The sequence below is a fragment of the Schistocerca cancellata genome, chromosome 1 (assembly GCF_023864275.1).
Source record: "Schistocerca cancellata isolate TAMUIC-IGC-003103 chromosome 1, iqSchCanc2.1, whole genome shotgun sequence".
NCBI lineage: Eukaryota > Metazoa > Arthropoda > Insecta > Orthoptera > Acrididae > Schistocerca > Schistocerca cancellata.
The window spans coordinates 1151893555-1151920512 of record NC_064626.1 but is presented as its reverse complement, the minus strand read 5'-3'; positions in this window follow the sequence as shown (position 1 = coordinate 1151920512).

The following is a 26958-nucleotide window of genomic DNA, read 5'->3' as shown; positions in this document are numbered from 1 at the left end:
GAACAATGCGAGAATATCGTCACATTGCAATGCTTTCCATCAGGGTGTGAACCACCGTTGCCAAGCATTAAGATTGCTTTGGATGTGAGCACTTTTTATTTAGGTATCTCTTGGTCTCTGGAACAAAATCTTCGAAAAACCACTTCTTAGAAACGGTTTTGTCCATCCAAGTAGATTTTTGATGGACATATGTAACAGGCAGTGCAGAAGCAGTGATATTTTTTAAAGCTCTAGTCTTAGCAGACTTCCCTGTTATCAGCAGATTCAGTTAACGGTCTCTACTTGCAGTCAAAGCAGCAAGAACTATTAACGTCTCTTTAGATCTTTTGTAACTCGGGGCAGTCTTTTCTTCTTTTGAGGCGAGAGTTTTGGATGGAAACATTTTATAATTTAGCCGTGTTTTATCACAGTTACACATCTGATCGGGAGTAAGATCTTCTTTTTGTATAATTTTTCTTAATTTCTCACGATATTGAGCAACAGTTTGAGAATCCGCAGAAGGTTTTCTATCACAAATTTCAAGCTGCCGTATACCGTATCACTTCTACCACTAGTATAACCATCTTGAACTTGCAGTAAAATCGTTCTCACCTTCCTTTAAATCATGTCTAAAAAATACAGCTTTTTCATGCAGAATAGGCCTTGGAACTGGATTTCCTTTTTGTCTTTGTTGAGCAAAAGAAAAGTACAAAGCTTCACTCGTTTTTTCATACTCACATTTCTTCGTTGATTTCCGTTCAGATGACGAACTAGAACACTTGGTTAATGAAAACTTCTGAATTTTGTCTCTGTTTCTACAGTGATCTGCAACTGTCACTTCAGCGACTCCATACTAAGCAGCAAGTTATTGTTTAATGTTTCTCCTTTGTCTAGTCTGTCCAAAGCCCCCACAGTTTCACATTCAACGTCACAAATTTTCTCTTGCTGCTATCACTCGTAATGTATGAATCAAAACATTAGGAGACACAAAGTTACGTATGTACTGTACACTGCACATAAACACAACACTTTAAAATTAGCAGGACCAGGTGGGAATACTACAGTGTAGATGTTACTACACAACCAACTACGGTATGTACAACAATGGTCAGCCAGTGTTATAAAATGTATACTGTATTGCTGCTTAGGTGTACTGTATTTTAATGACCACTATTGCAGAGTGGGCACAATGCTAGGGGTAACAATAAGGATGGTATGCACTGTACAACTCATTGTCAGCTGGTACCAGTTAGTGAAGCGTCGACAAAGAAAGAGCAAATGCACTCCTCAAAACCTAATGGTACCTTTCCATCCATAATAGAAATGCGTTAGCAGTGTGAGGGCAAGATTATTTCTGTGCATTATGCACGAAAACCCTAAATGGAACAGGTTTACTTGTATTGTACATGGAAAATCGAAAGGAAGTTCAAAATTTAATACTCGTACATTCAAAAGAATGTAAAACCTACATGTTGGCAAAGTATGAAAAATGGTTTTTACTGAAGTTTTATGTAAAATTTTAATTTTCTGAAGACCAGTGTGAATTACATGTAACCTCGAAATATGGGGGCTCGAATTACCAGGGCTCTAATGTATTCATTTTTTGAAACAGTGCCAACAAGAGAACAACAGAAAATAATCTCAGAAGTGCATTCTGCCTGTAAAATAGTTTAGCTTCGCTTCTACCTCACGGGGACACCAGCACTGGCTATGTTTCCTACCAGAGAAATCTTGTGGTGGAGTGGGGTACCTGTGTGGAGGAGAGTCTGAACAGTTCAGTTTAGAATCTGTGATTGTGCGAATATGTTTTATGATGTGCGACACAAATAAAGTATTATTGCCTTTGCTATCGATACATTCCATCCACCCAGTAGGCGAATATACTACATTGGTGACCCGCAACTGTTCTGGCGCTGCAGTCTGGAACCGCGAGACCGCTACGGTCGCAGGTTCGAATCCTGCCTCGGGCATGGATGTGTGTGATGGCCTTAGGTTAGTTAGGTTTAAGTAGTTCTAAGTTCTAGGGGACTAATGACCTCAGAAGTTGAGTCCCATAGTGCTCAGAGCCATTTGAACCATTTGACCCGCAACTACCTCGACAGCCACGCAACAGAGACGTTTCATTCTGTACTGTGATAATATGTAGTAACAATGCAGCCGCCTTGCACAGTTACATACAGTTACAGCACATCAACAGCTCCTCGCGACCACGCCGCAGGGATTAATGCGAGTGATGTGCATCATCAGTGTAATCATTGTAATAAACGTCAGCCAGTGTTGAAATATGAACTACAGTAAGTACTACTATAGGTGTTGCTCCTCAAAATGGCGCATGCACCGTCACGACACGACAATGGCTGTCACTGAATGAGCTACTGCTGAGCACTGGACCTGCATCAGTTCACTATCCAGCTGCACAAGTCGGACTAAATATGTATAACAACGTGAATCCTGCATGAGCCGCGCCAGCTGCGTCAACCACGTCACCAATTCATTTTCACAAACTCGACTCCAATGTGTGGTGGAGTGTCACAGGCCTGATATTACCCAGTCGTGGTTTTTGGAATTGTGCATCTGCCGCCAATATAGCACGATACTTCTTCGCTTATACCATTTCTCATGATAGCATCAATCCAACCACAAGTGGGTCACACCTCAACTCTGGAACTTAGGACTCAGAACACACCACAAGCTGTCTCTCTTCCACCCAGAATAATAAACACTTTGTTTCGCCACAATGGAATGTGTGTTTACTTCATAAGGCATTTTCGACGATAAATCCCATTTCCTGACCGTAAGTTGCTACTTAGCAGAGCATATTGGCATGATTAGAGATGTCGTCATTGCACTGCCCAGACAAAACAGTCACGAAGTGACTACATCCACATTGCTTCAACGACTGCCATGCACTCTGGAACAACAAGTGCGACAAGTGATACATAGCGATAAAAATGCCGTGCCAACTGCAATGCAGACTACGGGCGCTCCTTAACGTGACCCTCATGACAGACACTGCATTATCACTCTGTGGGTTCTAAGACTTCCGCTGCAGCCACAGCTCGCCATGATCGCTGATGAGGCAGAGCTGCCAGAGAGGAAGTTCTCCCTGGTGCACAGAATGTTCACAGTGCTGCAGCGTAGGCAACACATCAGTGGTATGGACTGTAACACGCCATGCAGTGTTAGAATGCAGGCCAACATCATGCCCACTGAACTGTGTCGAAGGTACACCATCAGCCAGGACTCTGACTTGTGCAACTCACACACTTGTGCCAGGCCAGTCGGCAGTGATGCGCTGTCACCGATGCCTCAAGGTACCACACACAGTTTGCTGACGCCATACAGAGCTGAGTTCCTTGCAGCTTCCCAACGTACACACGTGGGCTGCAGTAAGCACACTGACACATGCCAACATTTCAAGCCACCAATGACCTCAATGTGTGTGTCAAACATTCTCCCTGCCACTCCAACTGTTTGGTGGAAGTCTGTATATTTGATCGAAACAGAAGTAAATACTTTCTCGTTGATACAGGGTCAGATGTCAACGTGATATCAAAGGACATAGGTGCTGCAGAGTTCAGCACAACAACCCTACAACTCTGCGCCACAAATGACCTACATATTATTGTGCATGGAATCTCTTAACTATACCATGGAAAGAAGCCCAGATCAACAGCTGCCATGCGCCTTCCTCATCACAGAAATGAGTGAACCATTGGTAGGTATCGACTTCCTACAGCACTTTCAGCTCTCACCAAATTTAAAAAATTCAGCAGTGACGCTGGACGACTCACCCCAGATTTCTTTGCCTTGATACCTCCTCAGCCATTGGAACTATCTCATGCCCCATTGCGCTCGAAGACATATAGTCTGATGCACTAGTAGAGTGTGTTATAATGTTGGAGAACCTAAAAAGGATGCACCAGACGTATATAGACACCTGCAAAGTATCAGTGACTCTGTGCTGACTACCCAGCACTACAGCAATATATACACGATGTGTCTGGTGTGATCATGCAAGAGCCTTTCACTCGTGGACCACACAACCAATGTCAATGCTACCTCCAACCACACCCACTTCGGTTGACCATGCCTCATCAGACATTGTGATCTCCAGACATGCAGTCAGTGACGCTGAACACACCATGTGGAACATAGGTGAGTACGACTCACTTTTTCTTGTCCCTCAGTGCATCAAATGAGTGTTCCATATCTCTACTCCACCAGTCAAGAATGGAAGTTAAGCAATGCAGCGTCCACAATGGTACAGTGCACTGAATCCCATGACCCCCCCCCCCCCATCCCCCTCCATGTCTGCTGGTCTGACACAAAACCCACTGGCTGGCACCCATATACCGTATTTTTGGGCCGCAAAAGTAGCAGTTGAGGGACAGTGCGCCCTTCAGACGACCAATGGGCTTTACCAACAAAACTTGTGCCAAAAAAGTATGATTCTGTGAGATTGTGTGTTGATTACAAAGCTCTGAATCCTCGACCAATACATGACAGTTATCCCATCTCCAATATACAAGATTATTCTCACTCTCCTGCGGCCCCACGATTTTCATCACAATGATTTCAGGAAAGCTTCCAAATACCCGTGAACCTAGATGATGTCTCTAAGACAGTAGTAAACACATCTTTCAGGCGTTTTGAATTTCTTTTAATACTTTAAGGTCTGAAGAATACAGCTCAAACTTGGCAACTTTTCGTAAATCGAATCCTATTCACATTTGACCATTTGAATTTTGTTGTGCTTACCTGGACGATGTTCTGATATTTTCTGCCACCCCACATGAACGTGAACGGCACCTTGAACTAGTTCTTGCTGCCCCTCAGGATGTGGGTGTGGTCATAAATGATGATAAATCACAATTCTGAAGTACTGAAGTGATCATCCTTGGACACATTCTTAATGCAACAGGAATCAAATCCACTTCAGAAAAAATGGAACTCATTTTGCAGTAGCACTTGTGCAGAATTATCGTGAACTATGCCAACTTATAGGCTAATAAATTTCTATGACCATCTACTGCCACACCTGACAGTGACACAAGCCTCTCTCACTGACACTCTTGCCTGGCTGAATACACAAAGTAAAAGGAAAGTTGAGTGACTCGCCAAAATACAAGAAGCATTCAATCTAGCCAAAGACAATCTGGCTAAAGCGACCACTTTGGTGTACCCAGTACCCAATGCAGAGTTCACTGTTATGACAGATGCTAGTGATTCAGCCATCGGTGTGATTTTACAAGTCGTGACTAGTGAAGCACAACTGCTTCTCTTCTTCACCAGAAAATACATAGAGAAGAGATTGAAGGAAGATATGTCGTCATATATATGAATCACAAGCAACTGGCAGACACCATACAAGAGCCCTCAAAAGACATTAGTCCTCATTGCTTCTGTCGCAGTGCACATATAAAGAAGGCGGTAGTATCGCGTACACGATGTATAGAAGGGCAGTTCATTGGTGGAGTTGTCATTTGCATTCAGTTGATTCATGTGAAAGGGTTTTCAACGTGATTATAGGCGCACGACGGAAATTAACGGACTGTGAACTCAGAATGATAATTGGAGCTAGATGAATGGGACATTCCATTTTGGAAATCATTAGGGAGTTCAGTATCCTGAGATCCATAGTGTCAAGAGTGTGTTGAGAATACCACTTTTCAGGCATTATCTCCCACCATGGACAACGCAGTGGCCGACGATCATTACTTAATGACAGAGAGCAACGATATTTTTTTGTAAAATTGTCAGTGCTAACAGACAAGCAATGCTTCCTGAAATAACTGCAGTAATCAATGTGGGACATAGTCGTACATCTCCATTACGGCAATGTGGCGAAATATGGCATTAAAGCGATAGTGCAGCAGAAGACCAATGCAAGTGCCTTTGCAAACAGCACATCACCTGCTGTGCCTCCCCTGAGCTCGTGACAATATCGATTGAACGCTAGACGACTGAAAACCTACGCATGGTCAGTAATAGAGTCCCGATTTCAGCTGATAAGACCTGATGGTAGGGTTCACTGTAGCACAGACCTCGTGAACCCATGGACGCAATTGTCAACAAGGCACTGTGCAAGCAGGTGGTCGCTCCACAATGGTGTGGGTTGTGTTTACATGGAATGGATTTGGTCCTCTGGTGCAACTGAACCGATCATTTACTGGAAATGGTAATGTGCAGCTATTGGAGATGATTTGCAGCCATTCATGGACTTCATGTTCCCAAACAACGATGGAATTTTTGTGGATGACAATGTGCGATGTCACCAGGACACAATTGTTCACAGCTGGTTTGAAGAATAGTCTGGACAGTTCGAGTGTATGATTTGGTCACCGAGATTTCCCGACATGAATCCCATCGAACATTTATGGGACATCATCGAGAGGTCAATTTGTGCAAAAAATTCTGTGGTAACACTTTCGCAATTATGGACTACTATAGAGACAGCATGGCTTAGTATTTCTCAGCGGATTTCCAACGACTTGTTGTGACCAAGCCACCTGGAGCTTTTGCACTACACTGGGCAAAAGGAGGTCTGACATGACATTACGAGGTATCCTGTGTTTTGTCAGCTCAGTATATATGACTGACGTTCATCATCTACATGGCGCCAAACAATATAGTTGCAGGTTACCTTTCACAGGTCATTGTCATTTCCTACAAGTAGACTATAACAAACTAGCAGAAGGACGAAACCAGCATGTGAGCGCCACTAACTTACTGAAAAATAATACCACCAATTTTCGTCAGGTGCTATGCGATGTATCACAGAGGCAAATGTGGCACTAGTTCCTACATCCATGTGCTGCACGATCTCCGAACAACTGCGCAACCTGGCACACCCCAGCGTTGAACCAACACCACGATTCTTCACTGAACGTTTCATGTGGGCCCAACATTAAATGTGGCTGTTACACCTGGAGACGAGCTTGCCTGGAACCAGCACAGCGAAATTGTCCATTTTGCCAGTACACAACCTCAACTACGTCATTTCAGTGTATCATATACTCGTGCATGTAGATCTTGTAGGCTCCCTTACGGAATAAGAAGGGACAGATATCGACAGAGTACCTCGTTTGGTAGAAGCAGTACCAATATTAGTCGCAAAACGATAACGACAGACGAGGGAAGACAATATCAATCCTTACTATTCAAGGCTCAGCAGCCTTGGCGATATTATGTGCAATCACACGACTGCCTACCATCCCCAGTTCACAAGGCATTTAAGGGAGACCTATGTAGAACAGTGGTAAAATCTTGTATGGAGAATTTCTGGCATTTCCTGCAGACTTTGTTTTACCAGCAGATTTACCAACGCTGGTCCAGCGGGTGAAGACGCACATCATCAGTATGCGGGTGACACTACCTACACTGTACACCACTCCAAAAGTTTCCATACACAAAGCACTGAGCAACTGTGAATTTGAAATGCTGCGGGATGAAATTATTCCACCAGCTTTACAGCCACCCTACTCAGTTTTACATTTACATTTTTACATTTACATTTACATTTATACTCCGCAAGCCACCCAACGGTGTGTGGCGGAGGGCACTTTACGTGCCACTGTCATTATCTCCCTTTCCTGTTCCAGTCGCGTATGGTTCGCGGGAAGAACGACTGTCTGAAAGCCTCTGTGCGCGCTCTAATCTCTCTAATTTTACATTCGTGATCTCCTCGGGAGGTATAAGTAGGGGGAAGCAATATATTCGATACCTCATCCAGAAACGCACCCTCTCGAAACCTGGCGAGCAAGCTACACCGCGATGCAGAGCGCCTCTCTTGCAGAGTCTGCCACTTGAGTTTGTTAAACATCTCCGTAACGCTATCACGGTTACCAAATAACCCTGTGACGAAACGCGCCGCTCTTCTTTGGATCTTCTCTATCTCCTCCATCAACCCGATCTGGTACGGATCCCACACTGATGAGCAATACTCAAGTATAGGTCGAACGAGTGTTTTGTAAGCCACCTCCTTTGTTGATGGACTACATTTTCTAAGGACTCTCCCAATGAATCTCAACCTGGTACCCGCCTTACCAACAATTAATTTTATATGATCATTCCACTTCAAATCGTTCCGCACGCATACTCCCAGATATTTTACAGAAGTAACTGCTACCAGTGTTTGTTCCGCTATCATATAATCATACAATAAAGGATCCTTCTTTCTATGTATTCGCAATACATTACATTTGTCTATGTTAAGGGTCAGTTGCCACTCCCTGCACCAAGTGCCTATCCGCTGCAGATCTTCCTGCATTTCGCTACAATTTTCTAATGCTGCAACTTCTCTGTATACTACAGCATCATCCGCGAAAAGCCGCATGGAACTTCCGACACTATCTACTAGGTCATTTATATATATTGTGAAAAGCAATGGTCCCATAACACTCCCCTGTGGCACGCCAGAGGTTACTTTAACGTCTGTAGATGTCTCTCCATTGAGAACAACATGCTGTGTTCTGTTTGCTAAAAACTCTTCAATCCAGCCACACAGCTGGTCTGATATTCCGTAGGCTCTTACTTTGTTTATCAGACGACAGTGCGGAACTGTATCGAACGCCTTCCGGAAGTCAAGGAAAATGGCATCTACCTGGGAGCCTGTATCTAATATTTTCTGGGTTTCATGAACAAATAATGCGAGTTGGGTTTCACACGATCGCTGTTTCCGGAATCCATGTTGATTCCTACATAGTAGATTCTGAGTTTCCAAAAACGACATGATACTCGAGCAAAAGACATGTTCTAAAATTCTACAACAGATCGACGTCAGAGAGATAGGTCTATAGTTTTGCGCATCTGCTCGACGACCCTTCTTGAAGACTGGGACTACCTGTGCTCTTTTCCAATCATTTGGAACCTTCTGTTCCTCTAGAGACTTGCGGTACACGGCTGTTAGAAGGGGGGCAAGTTCTTTCGCGTACTCTGTGTAGAATCGAATTGGTATCCCGTCAGGTCCAGTGGACTTTCCTCTGTTCCAGTTGCTTTTCTATTCCTTGGACACTTTTTATGCAAAGTTATAAATGGGTCACCCATAGATTTGATCTTTCTCTCGGTTTCATTAAAAGACCTTAAAACTGTGTGGATTCTTCATGAACCCTCAGCTGCACGTGACAACGACTCATGTAGTCAATTACCCTTGACATGCTGATGACCAACCCCGACCCCAACTGACCAGTCATCGTCACACTTAACATGTGAGGCTTGAGAGTATCAGTAAATAATGTAGATAATGACCTGATAGTGGCACCTACAGTCACAGTCGTGTGACAGCTACCAGATGCTGCCTCACCTGTCTACAAACACTTATCAGTTACCAATGACCACTGACTATGCAGCTATATCTTTGCATTTGTCAGTAGATGGTATACCATCACAGTCCCAAGAGAATCACGACAGCCACCACATGACTCTTCACAGACAGCTGCAGACCCTTCTACAGTCACACCACACCAAGAGCCCTCACCACTGTCTCCAGCAGAGCCAAATGTATCCTATTATGGACGCCCATGCCGACCTCCTCAACATCTGGCACCATATCATTTGTACAGCACAACAGCCTAAAGCCAGTTCACGATGAGAAACGGCCCAACCATGCCTTGCTCTGCAGCTGGAGATGGCATAGTTGGTCACTATTACCACATAAGGCCAGTTCTGAGACATGATCCAGTGTGTCCTGCTTTGCAGCTGGCCATGACATGGCTAGCGAAGCGTACTTGTGCATGGTTATCCCTTTTAGTGAAGCCAAGCATCCACTGCTACTCCCAGTGTTCCGCAGTTTGGGGGTGGGGAGCTCTGTAGGAACACCAGCATTGGTAATGTCCATGACCAGAAAACTTATGTATTGGAGTGGGATATTTGAGTGGAGGAGAGAGTAGGCAGTTTAGTTTAGAACCTGTGACTGTGTGGATATGTTATGTGATGTGTGGTACAAATACAGCATTATTGTTTCACCATCGTGTCGTCTTTACTATCGGTACATTACCGGCACCGAGGAGTCGAAATTACCACATACTTATATTTCTATGCAGCTTCTTACACTGTACGTTGCAGTCACATAACAAATGTTATGAGGAAGGAGCATGTTTCATTTAAAACATCACAGTTCAGTCTTTTCTTTTATATATTTTTAAAACAATGAGATGCACCTTAATTGTGTGTCATTCACCAACATTTAGAGCCCTAATTCACTCTTCGTCACACAAAAAAATTACATTCTCTTTTTCTAGACAATTACTATGGGAGGGAGAAGAGAGAGAAAGAGAGAGAGAGAGAGAGAGAGAGAGAGAGAGAGAGAGAGAGGGGGGGGATAATCAGACTTTTACATTAATCCATTCTATATTAACTACCAGCAATGAAAGCTATATACTTTTTTACAACTGTTTAATTTCTTTAACTCCAATAAACACATTTTTCTTTCCATCTCAGTGTATTCTTTTCAATTGTGAAATTTATTTGTGGATTTACATTGAGCTAACATGCTGCCATCTACAGGTCCCTTATAACAAACATTCTGCCCTCTTTGCCTGCTCTAGAAATTCCCATTTTTGCCAAACAAGGCGCTGGAAGAGTGTCCCTCTCTAGAGATCCCATTTCGCCATCAAGTATTTTTCGATATTGCATGGCCTGCTTGAATCGTGTAGTTTTCATGAAAAAATATCCACATATCAGAACCTTATATTACACATGATAAGATTGCTATACCTGCGGCTTTGCTGCTGTAGTCCAAATTTGTGTTCAGTAATAGGACTCCCCGGGAGTAAACAACATTCCATTAGAACTACTGACAGCCTTGGGAGAGCCAGTCCTGACAAAACTCTACCATCTGGTGAGCAGTGAAATTCCCTCAGACTTCAAGAAGGATATAATAATTCCAATCCCAAAGAAAGAGGTGTTGACAGATGTGAAATTTACTGAACTATCAGTTTAATAAGTCACAGCTGCAAAATACTAACGCGAATTCTTTACAGACGAATGGAAAAACTAGTAGAAGCCGACCTCGGGGAAGATAAGTTTGGATTCCGTAGAAATGTTGGAATACGTGAGGCAAAACGGACCCTACGACTTATCTTAGAAGAAAGATTAAGGAAAGGCAAACCTACGTTTCTAGCATTTGTAGACTTAGAGAAAGCATTTGACAATGTTGACTGGAATACTCTCTTTCAAATTCTGAAGGTGGCAAGGGTAAAATACAGGGAGCGAAAGGCTATTTACTATTTGTACAGAAACCAGATTCCAGTTATAAGAGTCGAGGGACATGAAAGGGAAGCAGTGGTTGGGAAGGGAGGGAGACAGGGCTGTAGCCTCTCCCGAATGCTATTCGATCTGTATACTGAGCAAGCAGTAAAGGAAACAAAAGAAAACTTCGGGGTAGGTATTAAAATCCATGGAGAAGAAATAAAAACTCTGAGTTTCGCCGATGACATTGTAATGCTGTCAGAGACAGCAAAGGACTTGGAAGAGCAGTTGAACGGAATGGACAGTGTCTTGAAAGGAGGGTATGAGATGAACATCAACAAAAGCAAAACGAGGATAATGGAATGTAGTCGAATTAAGTCGGGTGATGCTGCGGGAATTAGATTAGGAAATGAGACACTTAAAGTAGTAAAGGAGTTTTGCTATTTGGGGAGCAAAATAACTGATGATGGTCGAAGTAGGGAGAATATAAAATGTAGACTGGCGATGGGAAGGAAAGCGTTTCTGAAGAAGAGAAATTTGTTAACATTGAGTATAGATTTAAGTGTCAGGAAGTCGTTTGTGAAAGTATTTGTATGGAGTGTAGCCATGTATGGAAGTGAAACGTGGACTATAAATAGTTTAGACAAGAAGAGAATAGAAGCTTTCAAAATGTGGTGCTACAGAAGAATGCTGAAGATTAGGTGGGTAGCTCACGTAACTAATGAGGAGGTATTGAATAGAATTGGAGAGAAGAGAAGTTTGTGGCACAACTTGACCAGAAGAAGGGATTGGTTGGTACGACATGTTCTGAGGCATCAATGGATCACCAATTTAGTATTGGAGGGCAGCGTGGAGGGTAAAAATCGTAGAGGGAGACCAAGAGATGAATACACTATATACACTCCTGGAAATGGAAAAAAGAACACATTGACACCGGTGTGTCAGACCCACCATACTTGCTCCGGACACTGCGAGAGGGTTGTACAAGCAATGATCACACGCACGGCACAGCGGACACACCAGGAACCGCGGTGTTGGCCGTCGAATGGCGCTAGCTGCGCAGCATTTGTGCACCGCCGCCGTCAGTGTCAGCCAGTTTGCCGTGGCATACGGAGCTCCATCGCAGTCTTTAACACTGGTAGCATGCCGCGACAGCGTGGACGTGAACCGTATGTGCAGTTGACGGACTTTGAGCGAGGGCGTATAGTGGGCATGCGGGAGGCCGGATGGACGTACCGCCGAATTGCTCAACACGTGGGGCGTGAGGTCGCCACAGTACACCGATGTTGTCGCCAGTGGTCGGCGGAAGGTGCACGTGCCCGTCGACCTGGGACCGGACCGCAGCGACGCACGGATGCACGCCAAGACCGTAGGATCCTACGCAGTGCCGTAGGGGACCGCACCGCCACTTCCCAGCAAATTAGGGACACTGTTGCTCCTGGGGTATCGGCGAGGACCATTCGCAACCGTCTCCATGAAGCTGGGCTACGGTCCCGCGCACCGTTAGGCCGTCTTCCGCTCACGCCCCAACATCGTGCAACCCGCCTCCAGTGGTGTCGCGACAGGCGTGAATGGAGGGACGAATGGAGACGTGTCGTCTTCAGCGATGAGAGTCGCTTCTGCCTTGGTGCCAATGATGGTCGTATGCGTGTTTGGCGCCGTGCCGGTGAGCGCCACAATCAGGACTGCATACGACCGAGGCACACAGGGCCAACACCCGGCATCATGGTGTGGGGAGCGATCTCCTACACTGGCCGTACACCACTGGTGATCGTCGAGGGGACACTGAATAGTGCACGGTACATCCAAACCGTCATCGAACCCATCGTTCTACCATTCCTAGACCGGCAAGGGAAGTTGCTGTTCCAACAGGACAATGCACGTCAGCATGTATCCCGTGCCACCCAACGTGCTCTAGAAGGTGTAAGTCAACTACCCTGGCCAGCAAGATCTCCGGATCTGTCCCCCATTGAGCATGTTTGGGACTGGATGAAGCGTCGTCTCACGTGGTCTGCACGTCCAGCACGAACGCTGGTCCAACTGAGGCGCCAGGTGGAAATGGCATGGCAAGCCGTTCCACAGGACTACATCCAGCATCTCTACGATCGTCTCCATGGGAGAATAGCAGCCTGCATTGCTGCGAAAGGTGGATATACACTGTACTAGTGCCGACATTGTGCATGCTCTGTTGCCTGTGTCTATGTGCCTGTGGTTCTGTCAGTGTGATCATGTGATGTATCTGACCCCAGGAATGTGTCAATAAAGTTTCCCCTTCCTGGGACAATGAATTCACGGTGTTCTTATTTCAATTTCCAGGAGTGTAGATTCAGAAGGATGTAGGTTGCAGTAGGTACTGGGAGATGATGAAGCTTGCACAGGATAGAGTAGCATGGGGAGCTGCATCAAACCAGTCTCAGGACTGAAGACCATGACAACAACAATAGGACTGATTAATAGTTGTAGTGCATGCTTCTTGAATAACATTTCCTAGCACAGTACTGAGTTTTCATAACGTTTAATCACTTACATTAGAAGATGCTTCAGATGGTGAAACAACGGTCAATACTTACAACTCAAAGACTGAAGAACTGCTGTAATGAAACGAATAAGAAGCGAGATGGACCTCGCTTCAAATCAACCATTAATAAACTTCCTGTGGAGCCTCGTTTACCTGGATATTCACTCTGTGGTCTGGGTTCTAATGACTAATAAGAGGTGAGATTGGTGTTACTTCACTATGTGAAGTGTCCAAAGAGCATGATATAGCTTATGCGATATACCCAGATAGTTTGTCTGACAGACATTGAGCAGATCGAGTACTGGCCAAAAGAGTGTGGACGAAAGTGAAAATGAAATACGACAAACTTAGCGAAAGAAAAAAACTACATTAGCTGTTTCTGTTGCAACAAGAGCTAAAGTTAAAACGGTAATGGATTGGAAACTCATTACAATAGTAAACGTTGTACATAAGATTGCTTTGTAATTCAGTTGTAAAGGTGCAGAAAAACTTTTCAACATCGTACTTAAATTCCTTTCCCCAAAAGAGGTAGAATACTGGATGTATCGAAAAGAATCATCCGGTTCGGCACTAAAAACATATACAATAAATTTTGTTTTTTGATGAAGGGGAAACTCAAAAAGTTTTTTTTCGTACCTTTGCATATGAGTTCTAAATGCCCCCTTGAGCTGCACGGCATATGCCAATGCGGTATTCAGATTGTTCACACACTACGGCGAGCATGTCTTGACTTACAGCTTCCACAGCTACTGTTATGCGATGTCTCAGTTCATTCATTGTTGTTGGTAATGGAGACACGAAAACAAAGTCTTTTATAAACCTTCACAAGAAATAATCACGTACAGTCAGGTCTGGTGATATTGGAGGCCGGTAATGTAAGGCTGAATGATCTGCCCAGTGCGACCGATCCAGCGTTCAGTAATCCTTTGATTTAAAAATTCCCGCACTTCCAGATGCCAGTGTGGCGGTGCCCCATTCTATTGGTAAATGAAATTGTTCGAATCAATATCCAACTGTAGGAAAAGAAAGTTCTCAAGCACATCGAGATATGTGCTTCCTGTAACAGTGTTCTCAGCAAAGGAAAATGGACCATACTCCTTTTCTCGTGAAACTGCACAAAACACATTAAATTTTGTAGAGTCCCTCTCATGTTGTGCAACTTCATGTGGTTGTTCCGTACCCCGTATTCTCACATTATGACGGTTTACCTTCCCGTTTAAATGGAATGTTGCCTCGTCACTAAAAGATTAAGCGTGGATGGAAACTGTCAGCCTCCATCTTGCCAAGAACGTTGCCACCCGTTGTTGTTTGTCACCTTCGCTAAAAGCTTACAGTAGCTGAATTTTGTATGGTTTCACGTGTAAACGTCGACGCAACACAAGCCGGACGGACACCGGGGGCATGTTGAGCTGTCGAGCTGTACGGCGAACGGATTTCTACGGATGTGTCCGACGTCTGTATCAGACAATCGAGGATGGCCCAGCGATTTGCCTTTACATAAACAACCTGTTTCTCGGAATTGTTCACGCGATCGTCTAATGCTCTGTGCTGTAGGAGGATTCACACCATACCTAGCACGAAAGTCATGCTGAACAGTTATTACTACTGAACTGCACTGCGCAAAACGTAGAACACAAAACGCCTCCTTTTGTCCAGACACCATTTTTACTAGAGCCGAAGTGGGTGCACACTGCTGCTATCTAGTGGGACCATGTAAAACTGGAGGGTTTTCTCTTTCCAGCAGTATATTGTTCACACACTTATCTCAAACAACATACTAGTTGTGATTTTCAAAAATCGGATGATTCTTTTCGATAGGCACTGTGTATTACCTTAATTGCAAAATTTGCTGCTTCATCAGCAATTGGAGCTGAAGGTGCAGACAGTATTGCTACATCTATTAATGATGCGAAAAGACCTGACAAGCAGGTAGCTGAGATGCAAAGACAGTCGTGTAATCGAGGCAGTTGCACACCAGGAAGGGTAAGGGCTTCATCTGGGTCGATATATAAAAGATCGATTTGATCTGTGTCTAACAAGTTCCAGCCATGGTCAGTCATACAGCTTTAATCTGTCAGGAAGTTTCAAAGGGTAATGTTGTTTATTATTTTGATAGCTTTGGCAGTTTACCATCTCATTGAGAAATAGTAAGATATTTAAAAACTGGGCTATAATATATTACTACAGTAATGTGCAGTCTGCTAACAGTCAAAGATGTGGTCACATGCATCTGAATTTTCTGAACTTGAGATAAATTATATGATCTTTATCTAACAATGAGCACTGGACATAGTATTACGCCCGAGGATAGTATGCCCAGCAGACACGAAACGTTCGTCCAGATTCTCTCTTGGCAGATCCTGAAAGACGAACCGCCCGTGTTAATGACCAACAACTGAAACTGCAAATCAGTTGACATCTAACTCTTTGGTGATGTCATATTCACAGCAATGTAATTATAGATTTTAAAATGGATGGTAATATACATTCAGCTTAAGGTTTTGGGTGAAATATAATTGACAAAGTCATTGTGAAGATGGCACAACATCCAGTTAATAATCAGAATGCTAATGCCTTGTGTATTGACAGTAAAATTTCCAGACGTTCATTTTACAATGGTGAACCTGCACAAACATTATATGAGTTCTGGCCTGCTTTGCGTCTTAGTGTAACACCGTGTTAGCAGGAAATTCACCCATTTACATACCAGGATACCTTTCAGAATTAACTGCTGAGATCAGAGACCAGGAGCGAAATCTTGGCTATTTTAATAGTTCAAAAATGGCTGCTCGATTCCACCAAAGAAAAACTAGGTACAATGGGTATCGTGTACAAGTAATATTTCGACGTATGCAAAGACACTAGAAGTTTTGATATTAAAAATAAAAAGGATATCAGGAAGAAAGAAAAAACACTAACGATAAAAGTGAAAAATATTTTGACTTGTCACAATCGACAGATACAGCCATCACTCAGACGCAACGTCCTGCAAATACTGTTGTCATGAGCGATAAGCAATCAAAAGGGAAACATCAAAAATATCATGACTGTAAGAGAAAAAAATGTTATTAACATCTCTGTTACTTATCTTGAGTAGCATAAAACTGGGAAGCTTCATGTCTGAGGTTTACTTTGTGACAACAATACGTTCTAGCTTTGTATTCTTAAATACTGTATTCAGGCGCAGTGTGTTCTTGCGTAGTGCAGCCATCAGTGATGGAAACTACAAGTACACTCCTGGAAATAGAAAAAAGAACACATTGACACCGGTGTGTCAGACCCACCATACTTGCTCCGGACACTGCGAGAGGGCTGTACAAGCAATGATCACACGCACGGCACAGCGGACACACCAGGAACCGCGGTGTTGGCCGTCGAATGGCGCTAGCTGCGCAGCATTTGTGCACCGCCGCCGTCAGTGTCAGCCAGTTTGCCGTGGCATACGGAGCTCCATCGCAGTCTTTAACACTGGTAGCATGCCGCGACAGCGTGGACGTGAACCGTATGTGCAGTTGACGGACTTTGAGCGAGGGCGTATAGTGGGCATGCGGGAGGCCGGGTGGACGTACCGCCGAATTGCTCAACACGTGGGGCGTGAGGTCTCCACAGTACATCGATGTTGTCGCCAGTGGTCGGCGGAAGGTGCACGTGCCCGTCGACCTGGGACCGGACCGCAGCGACGCACGGATGCACGCCAAGACCGTAGGATCCTACGCAGTGCCGTAGGGGACCGCACCGCCACTTCCCAGCAAATTAGGGACACTGTTGCTCCTGGGGTATCGGCGAGGACCATTCGCAACCGTCTCCATGAAGCTGGGCTACGGTCCCGCACACCGTTAGGCCGTCTTCCGCTCAGCCCCAACATCGTGCAGCCCGCCTCCAGTGGTGTCGCGACAGGCGTGAATGGAGGGACGAATGGAGACGTGTCGTCTTCAGCGATGAGAGTCGCTTCTGCCTTGGTGCCAATGATGGTCGTATGCGTGTTTGGCGCCGTGCAGGTGAGCGCCACAATCAGGACTGCATACGACCGAGGCACACGGGGCCAACACCCGGCATCATGGTGTGGGGAGCGATCTCCTACACTGGCCGTACACCACTGGTGATCGTCGAGGGGACACTGAATAGTGCACGGTACATCCAAACCGTCATCGAACCCATCGTTCTACCATTCCTAGACCGGCAAGGGAAGTTGCTGTTCCAACAGGACAATGCACGTCCGCATGTATCCCGTGCCACCCAACGTGCTCTAGAAGGTGTAAGTCAACTACCCTGGCCAGCAAGATCTCCGGATCTGTCCCCCATTGAACATGTTTGGGACTGGATGAAGCGTCGTCTCACGCGGTCTGCACGTCCAGCACGAACGCTGGTCCAACTGAGGCGCCAGGTGGAAATGGCATGGCAAGCCGTTCCACAGGACTACATCCAGCATCTCTACGATCGTCTCCATGGGAGAATAGCAGCCTGCATTGCTGCGAAAGGTGGATATACACTGTACTAGTGCCGACATTGTGCATGCTCTGTTGCCTGTGTCTATGTGCCTGTGGTTCTGTCAGTGTGATCATGTGATGTATCTGACCCCAGGAATGTGTCAATAAAGTTTCCCCTTCCTGGGACAATGAATTCACGGTGTTCTTATTTCAATTTCCAGGAGTGTATGTGCGTTACACATGAGCTGGTCACAAAGCCGTTTTGTTGGAAGATGGAAAAATGTGTTTTTAGATTTATTGTAACCTTTCTGATACTTCCAATAACTCTGAAGAGCTGACTGACTAGAGGTACAAACATACATATTGGCAATCACAGGCCCTGAAGACCATGTGCCGACTTTACATGTTCCTTCACAGATGGCGATCTTGTGCCCTATGGACCCATTCTCATGGACACCCGGCTACTGAAGGTGTTTCTGCATTTCATCCTCGCATCGCTTCCTTGGTCTTCCAATTAGATGAGTACCATCAGGCTTTCCCAGAAACACAGATTTAGCCCGGCACTTGTCTGGCCTCCGGTCAATGTAACCTGCCCGCCTTGTTCTCTGCGCTTTCATTTTCTGCACGATTTCCAGTTGTTTAATCAGATCTTACAATTTATTGTTCTTCCAACGTCTCCATGTGCTCGCTTCACAGATTAGTCCAGAGATATTTTTCATGATTTTTCGTTCAAAGATCAGCAGGTTCTCTTCATCTTTTTTTGTGACGTTAACGTTTCTGTCCCATATAGCAATATCTGTACAGTCACAGCATTATGAACTTTAAGTTTGGTCTTAACGGACAGATTTTTTGATGACTTTATCTACTTCAGACTGGAATAAATTTTAGACCAATTGATAATGCATTGACTAATTTATTGTTTTAGGTTACTACACCTGTTGAATGAGGTGCTAAGATATTTAAAATTTTCTACTCTGGTTGGATTCCATATTCCAACCTGCAGTGGGGTCTTATTAGGAGGAACTCTGAATATTTCTATCATTTCAGTCTTCTACATATCAATCCTCAGTCCAGTCTTACTGGCATTCTTTGCTGAGACCTCTACAGTTTCTGCCATCTTTTCCTCTGGCTCTGCTACGGCTGCAATGTCGTCTGTGTGTACCAGCAGCTGTGTTCTTCCATTTAGCTTCATCCCTTTACCTTCTCTTTTCATTCCCCGAATTACTTTCTCCAGGACAAACTTAAAAGCAATGGTGAAACAGCATCACGTCGTCTCATACTTGTTCTGATGTTGAATTCCTTGCATAGCTTCCCCTGGTATTACACCTGGGCTTTGTTTCTGCTGTTAACATCTTCACTATTACACAGTACAGACGGGACGAGCAATTGCTGTTAGAGTTAAAGAAATTCTGAAGAGAAGGAACAAATATATATAACTCCTTTTTTCTGATCATGTATTACATGCAGCCCATAAACCAAAAGAAATTCATGACGACAGTGCCCTGCACACAGAAAAGAAAGGCTTCAGATTTAATATCCTTGAAGAATTAGAAATTTTCAAATACTTTTATTTTAAAGACAGATTCATGCTGAATGAACAGCTGCAGTTACGTAATAAAAATTTCTTTAATGGTGTAAAGCCCTTACTTAGAAACTCCTGAAATAGACTCCTCATTTTCCTCATAGTAGATTCTAATATATCGTCTTCTCTCTCCTTTTCATTTATTACTTTGTAATTCTTTTTCACACAAAATGTAAATAATATATGCCGTTGCACTGTCCTCAATAATTTTTTATTTTGCATAATACAGGCTGTTGACGTGCGAGATGAACACTTATATGGAATTTGTTAATGTAACAAGGTGATTTTGTCGACTGTTAATAAATTGTATGTCTAGTCTCGTGCGCAATTTGTGACAACTTAATCTGATGCTACCTCTAGCGCCTGTTTCCTCTTACAGCCTCTAGCGACGTACAGTGCAGCTAAACATTTTATTGACAAGTACCACTATTCATCTACATCTACATCTACGTGATTACTCTGCTATTCACAATTAAGTGTCTAGTAGAGGGTTCAATGAATCACCTTCAAGCTGTCTCTACCGTTCCGTTCTCGAAAGGCGCACGGGAAAAAAAACGAGCACTTAAATTTTTCTGTGCGGGCCCTGATTTCTCTTATTGTATCGTGATATCATTTCTCCCTATGTAGATAGGTGCCAACAGAATGTTTTCGCAATCGGAGGAGAAAACTGGTGATTGAAATTTTATGAGAAGATCCCGTCGCAACGAAAAACGCCTTTATTTTAATGATTGCCACACCAATTCACGTATCATGTCTGTGGCACTATCTCCCCTATTTCGCGATAATACAAAACGAGCCGCCCTTCTATGAACTTTTTCGATGCCATCCGTGAGTCCCACCTGATGCGGATCCCATACCGCACAGCAGTACTCCAGAATAGGCCGGACAAGTGTGATGTAAGCAGTCTCTTTAGAAGATCTGTTGCACATTCTAAGTGTTCTGACAATGAATCACAGTCTTTGATATGCTCTACCCACAATTTTATCTATGTGATCGTTCCAATTTAGGTTATTTGTAATTGTAATCCCTAAGTATTTAGTTGAATTTACAGCCTTCAGATTTGTGTGACTTATCACGTAATCGAAATTTAGCTCATTTCTTTTAGTAGTCATGTGAATAACTTCACACTTTTCTTTATTCAGGGTCAATTGCCACTTTTTGCACCATACAGATATATTATCTAAATCATTTTGCAAGTCATTTTGATCATCTGATGACTTTACAAGACGGTAAATGACAGAATCATCTGCAAATAATCTAAGAGGGCTACTCAGATTGTCTCCTATGTCGTTAATATAGATCAGGAACAATAGAGGGCCTACAACACTTCCTTGGAGAACGCCAGATATTACTTCTGTTTCACGCGATGACTTTCCGTCTATTACTACGAACTGTGACCCTTCTGACAGGAAATCACGAATCCAGTCGCACAACTGAGGTGATATTCCATGGGCATGCAGTTTCGTTAGAAGCGGCTTGTGAGGAACGGTGTCGAAAGCCTTCTGGAAGTCTAAAAATATGGAATCAATTTTATGGCCCCTGTCGATAGTACTCATTACTTCATGAGTATAAAGACATAGTTGTGTTTCAAAAGGACGATGTTTCCTGAATCTGTGCTGGCTATGTGAATAAATCGTTTTCTTCGAGGTACTTCATAATCTTCGAACACAGTATATGTTCTAAAACCCTACTGCAAATCGACTTTAGTGATATAGGATATAAACTCAGCGGATTATTCCTACTTCCCTTTTTGGGTATTGGTGTGATTTGAGCAATTTTCCAGTCTTTAGGTACGGATCTTCTGTGAGCGAGTGGTTGTATATAACTGCTACATATGGAGCTATTTTATCAGCGTACTCTGAGCGGAACCTGACTGGTATACAATCTGGACCGGAGGCCTTGCCTTTATTAAGTGATTTAAGCTGCTTTGTTACACCGAGGATATCTACTTCTATGTTTCTCATCTTGGCAGTTGTTCTTGGTTGGAATTCAGGAATATTTACTTCGTCTTCTTTGGTGAAGGAGTTTCGGAAAACCCTGTTTAATAACTCTGCTTCAGTGGCACTGTCATCAGTGACTTCACCGTTGTTATCGCGCAGTGAAGGTATTGATTGCGTCTTGCCACTGGTGTGCTTTACGTACGACCAGAATCTCTTTGGGTTTTCTGGCAGATTTAGAGACAATATTTCGTTGTGGAAATTATTAAAAACATCTCGCATTGAAGTACGAGCCGTATTTCGAACTTCTGTAAAACTTTGCCAATCTTGGGAATTTTGCGTTCTTTTAAATTTGGCACGCTTTTTTCGTTGCTTCTGCAACAACGATCTGACCCGTTTTGTGTACCATGGGAGATCAGTACCATCATTTATTAATTTATGTGGTATATATCTCTCAATTGCTGTTGATACTATCTCTTTGAAAACATTCCATAACTTTTCTACACTTACTTACTTGCCCCCCTTCTAACAGACGTGTACCGCAAGTCTCTAGAGGAACGGAAGGTTCCAAATGATTGGAAAAGAGCACAGGTAGTCCCAGTCTTCAAGAAGGGTCGTCGAGCAGATGCGCAAAACTATAGACCTATATCTCTGACGTCGATCTGTTGTAGAATTTTAGAACATGTTTTTTGCTCGAATATCATGTCGTTTTTGGAAACTCAGAATCTACTATGTAGGAATCAACATGGATTCCGGAAACAGCGATCGTGTGAGACCCAACTCGCTTTATTTGTTCATGAGACCCAGAAAATATTAGATACAGGCTCCCAGGTAGATGCTATTTTTCTTGACTTCCGGAAGGCGTTCGATACAGTTCCGCACTGTCGCCTGATAAACAAAGTAAGAGCCTACGGAATATCAGACCAGCTGTGTGGCTGGATTGAAGAGTTTTTAGCAAACAGAACGCAGCATGTTGTTATCAACGGAGAGACGTCTACAGACGTTAAAGTAACCTCTGGTGTGCCACAGGGGAGTGTTATGGGACCATTGCTTTTCACAATATATATAAATGACCTAGTAGATAGTGTCGGAAGTTCCATGCGGCTTTTCGCGGATGATGCTGTAGTATACAGAGAAGTTGCAGCATTAGAAAATTGTAGCGAAATGCAGGAAGATCTGCAGCGGATAGGCACTTGGTGCAGGGAGTGGCAACTGACCCTTAACATAGACAAATGTAATGTATTGCGAATACATAGAAAGAAGGATCCTTTATTGTATGATTATATGATAGCGGAACAAACTCTGGTAGCAGTTACTTCTGTAAAATATCTGGGAGTATGCGTCCGGAACGATTTGAAGTGGAATGATCATATAAAATTAATTGTTGGTAAGGCGGGTACCAGGTTGAGATTCATTGGGAGAGTCCTTAGAAAATGTAGTCCATCAACAAAGGAGGTGGCTTACAAAACACTCGTTCGACCTATACTTGAGTATTGCTCATCAGTGTGGGATCCGTACCAGATCGGGTTGACGGAGGAGATAGAGAAGATTCAAAGAAGAGCGGCGCGTTTCGTCACAGGGTTATTTGGTAACCGTGATAGCGGTACGGAGATGTTTAACAAACTCAAGTGGCGGACTCTGCAAGAGAGGCGCTCTGTTTCGCGGTGTAGCTTGCTCGCCAGGTTTCGAGAGGGTGCGTTTCTGGATGAGGTATCGAATATATTGCTTCCCCCTACTTATACCTCCCGAGGAGATCACGAATGTAAAATTAGAGAGATTAGAGCGCGCACAGAGGCTTTCAGACAGTCGTTCTTCCCGCGAACCATACGCGACTGGAACAGGAAAGGGAGGTAATGACAGTGGCACGTAAAGTGCCCTCCGCCACACACCGTTGGGTGGCTTGCGGAGTATAAATGTAGATGTAGATGTAGATGATCAGAAGGGACTGAATTCGCGCATCTGCTTGGCGGCTGCAGCACTTGAGGGCGATGATCAGCAACTAGCTTCTAGTCTGTCGAGTGAGTCTTCTGTGGCAAACATGTGGTGCACGGCTGAGGCGTGGATTTGTTTGTCTGTCCTGTGACTAGGTGGACACTGAAACCTTTGTTTTCATCGCAGAAGTAACACTGGCGCTCGGGCATCCACTAAGGTGACAAAACTTATGGGATACCTCCTAATATCGCGTCGGATCTCCATTTGCCTCGTGTAGTGCAGCAACTCGACGTGGCATGGACTCAACAAGTCGATGAAAGTCCCGTGCGAAAGCGTTGAGCCACGCTGCCTCCATAGCCGTCCATAACTGTGAAAGTGTTGTCGGTGCAGGATGTTGTGCACGAGCTGACCTCTCGATTACGTCCCATAAATGCTTGATGGGGTTGATGTCGGGCGATCTGTGTGGCCCAATCATTCGCTCGAAATCTCTAGAATCTTCAAACCATTCGTAAACAGTTGTGGAATGGTGACATGCCACATTGCCATCCACAGAAATTCCATCGTTGTTTGCCAACATGGAATGGATGAAAATGGTCTCCAAGTAAACGAACACAACCATTTCCTGTCAGATGATCGGTTCGCAGCCCACACCATTACAGGGCCATCATCAGCTTGCACAGTGTCTTGTTGACAACTTGGGTCCATGGCTTCGTGGGGTCTGCGCCGTACTCGAACCCTACCATCACTTCTTACCAATTGAAATCGGAAAGCATCTGATCAGGCCACGGTTTGCAGTCGACTAGGGTCCAACCGATATGGCCACAAGCCCAGGAGAGGCGCTGCAGGTGACTTCGTGCTGTTAGGAAAGACAATCGCATCAGTGGTCTGCTGCCATAGCCCATTAGCAGCACTGTTCTAACGGATACGTTCGTTGTACATCTTATATTGATTTCTACAGATATTTCATGCAGTGTTAATTGTCTGTTAGCAATGAAAACTCTATGCAGACGCCGCTGCTCTCGGTCGTTAAGTGAAGCGTGTTGGCCACAGCGTTGTCCATAGCGAGAGGTCGCGTCTGAAATATGGTATTCTCGGCACACTGTTGACACTGTGGATTTTGGAATATTGAATTATCTAACGATTTCCAAAATGGAATCTCCCATGCTGCGGCGAAACAAGCTTTGTATCATTTGAGAGATACAGAGGCGAGCGAGTGTGCCGGGAGCTATCCCAGTTCCCTGCTGGTATCGCCACGTCACCATAACGCGTCTGTATGCAGCCAACAAGTATTGTACCACAATTTAAGAATAAAATTAAAACTTAAAGTTGCTTTTCCAAACTTTGTCAACATATGTTCAAAATGTCAAATCTCAGAGTGATCACTTGGCTATTTTCCCTAAATACATCGTTTTAAATAAAAAACAAGTTGTAACGCCGGAAATGCATATCCTCCTATTTCCATCTATTGTACTATTTTTTTCCTTGCTTTGTTACCTCAAGATATGACATTTCTGTCTCTTTGTATATTGTAATTGTTTTACTATTTGTATATTTATGCATTTATGTCGATGTATAATTGGTTTGTTTCGTAAATATTATTTGTATTTTTACGCTGGGTCTGGCCTAGGGAAAACTGCTATCGAACGATTACGTCGATAGGTCGTGTGAAGAATCAAAGTGTGTAGGATCTTTGGTAGTGTTAACTCTGCCGCGTGGAGCGCGGGCTGAGGGAAGGAGTCTGGCGGGAGTAGCGAGTGGAGCAGGTGTGTTGTGTGACGCTCCCGCGAGTTGCCGCGCTTTCGGGGTTTGGCAGCATGTAATTGCGCTCGACTTGCGATGATAGTTTCTGACATGGTGTCGCGGACGGGAAACATTAACTAGTGCACATCAAGAGCCCGTTTCGTCTGGTGACCGTGTCGAGAAGAAGGCGCGCCAACATCCAGCTTCTGCAACAGCGACGGCCAACAATGAGTGACTGTCGCCACCTCCTCGATCGACGGCTTCAAACCTTCAATCAACCATCAAGGAAGACTGGAAGCAAGTAAAGTTTTAGAACTGTATGGCAGACCTCAGCTTTTCAAACTGTACCATTTTCGTAACTATAATAACAGCAACTTAGCATGAACCTTTGTTGCTCATTGTCCCAATTGCATTACCAAGCAGGGTCCTTTCCTTTTCCGAAATGAACCCGAGTGTCGTTGAAATTTAAACGCCAGCATTAAAATTATACCATTCGATTTCACTGCTTTAATTTCAAAGTATTCATAGCTGGCTACAATATTCAGATTACATAAGCACAAATTAAGAGTGCGAGTTTTGTTAGCATATTTTAGCGTACCTGTGACTGCAGCTCAGCTTGGTACGTACTAAATTTTACTATTGCTAATTGTTCAGAATCATTTAATTCAAGTTCAAAGTTAAATCTCTTATTTCTAAATTGCGTAGATTCAAGTAGCTTTAGAAATGATTGTTGAGGTAGTCCAAGACTAACCGTATTTTACTTAATTTCGATGTGCTTCAGAAAGAAAGCTCACTGTTAACTTCAGTCACTAAATTAACTTTCGATTTTTCGGTTTTATTAATTCTTTTGCTAAATTAAGTCAGGGTGTAGCGAAATTTATTACTTCTGACAAACTTTCAGTTTTCACACTACACGTGTCAACCTTCAGTTGCCACGCTTCTAGTGCTAATTATATGTGTAATAACCTTTCTTTTTCAGTTACTATAGTAATTGTCCTTAGGACTGGCGAACTTGATTTCCCCCAAATCTCAAATACCTAATTACCGCTAGTTAATTGTTAACGTAATGGCTGCACATTTACTTTCTTTATTAACTTTACCCCTTTTCAAAATTAATTTCCACCAGTTTCATTAGCACATTTCCGTTCATCTAGATGTAACCCTTTCCTCCCTCTTTACCGACAGGTTAACTTCGGTGACGATTGCTTTTCCAAAACTCCCATTAGGTACACGCGGTTTCATTTTTCACTGTCATTAAGGTCGGAAAGTGAGGGGGAGGTTACACGTGGCGACCTGGTGACAGGACAATCTTCAGATTTGAGGTTGTTCTGGACACGAATTTTGCATTGTGCAAATCTCGTAACAAAGTATTGGTTACGTACAGGCCGTTACGTCAGCGAGAATAAGTAGTGGGAGTAATCCTAATTATATTTGAGATTTGGCATTTATATTGAAAATTATTAAAATGAGTGAAGGCAACAATTGCCAAAATTTGGTAGACTTGGATACGGAACAATCGGTCGAACAGTGGGAAACGCGCACCGCGGTACCCATTGTTCAGGGGCAGGCGGCTAGCATGAAAGACGCGACCGCCGAAACGCAACAAAGAGCAGAAATGGAATTCCAAACTTTAGAAAATGTTTCGGAATCGGA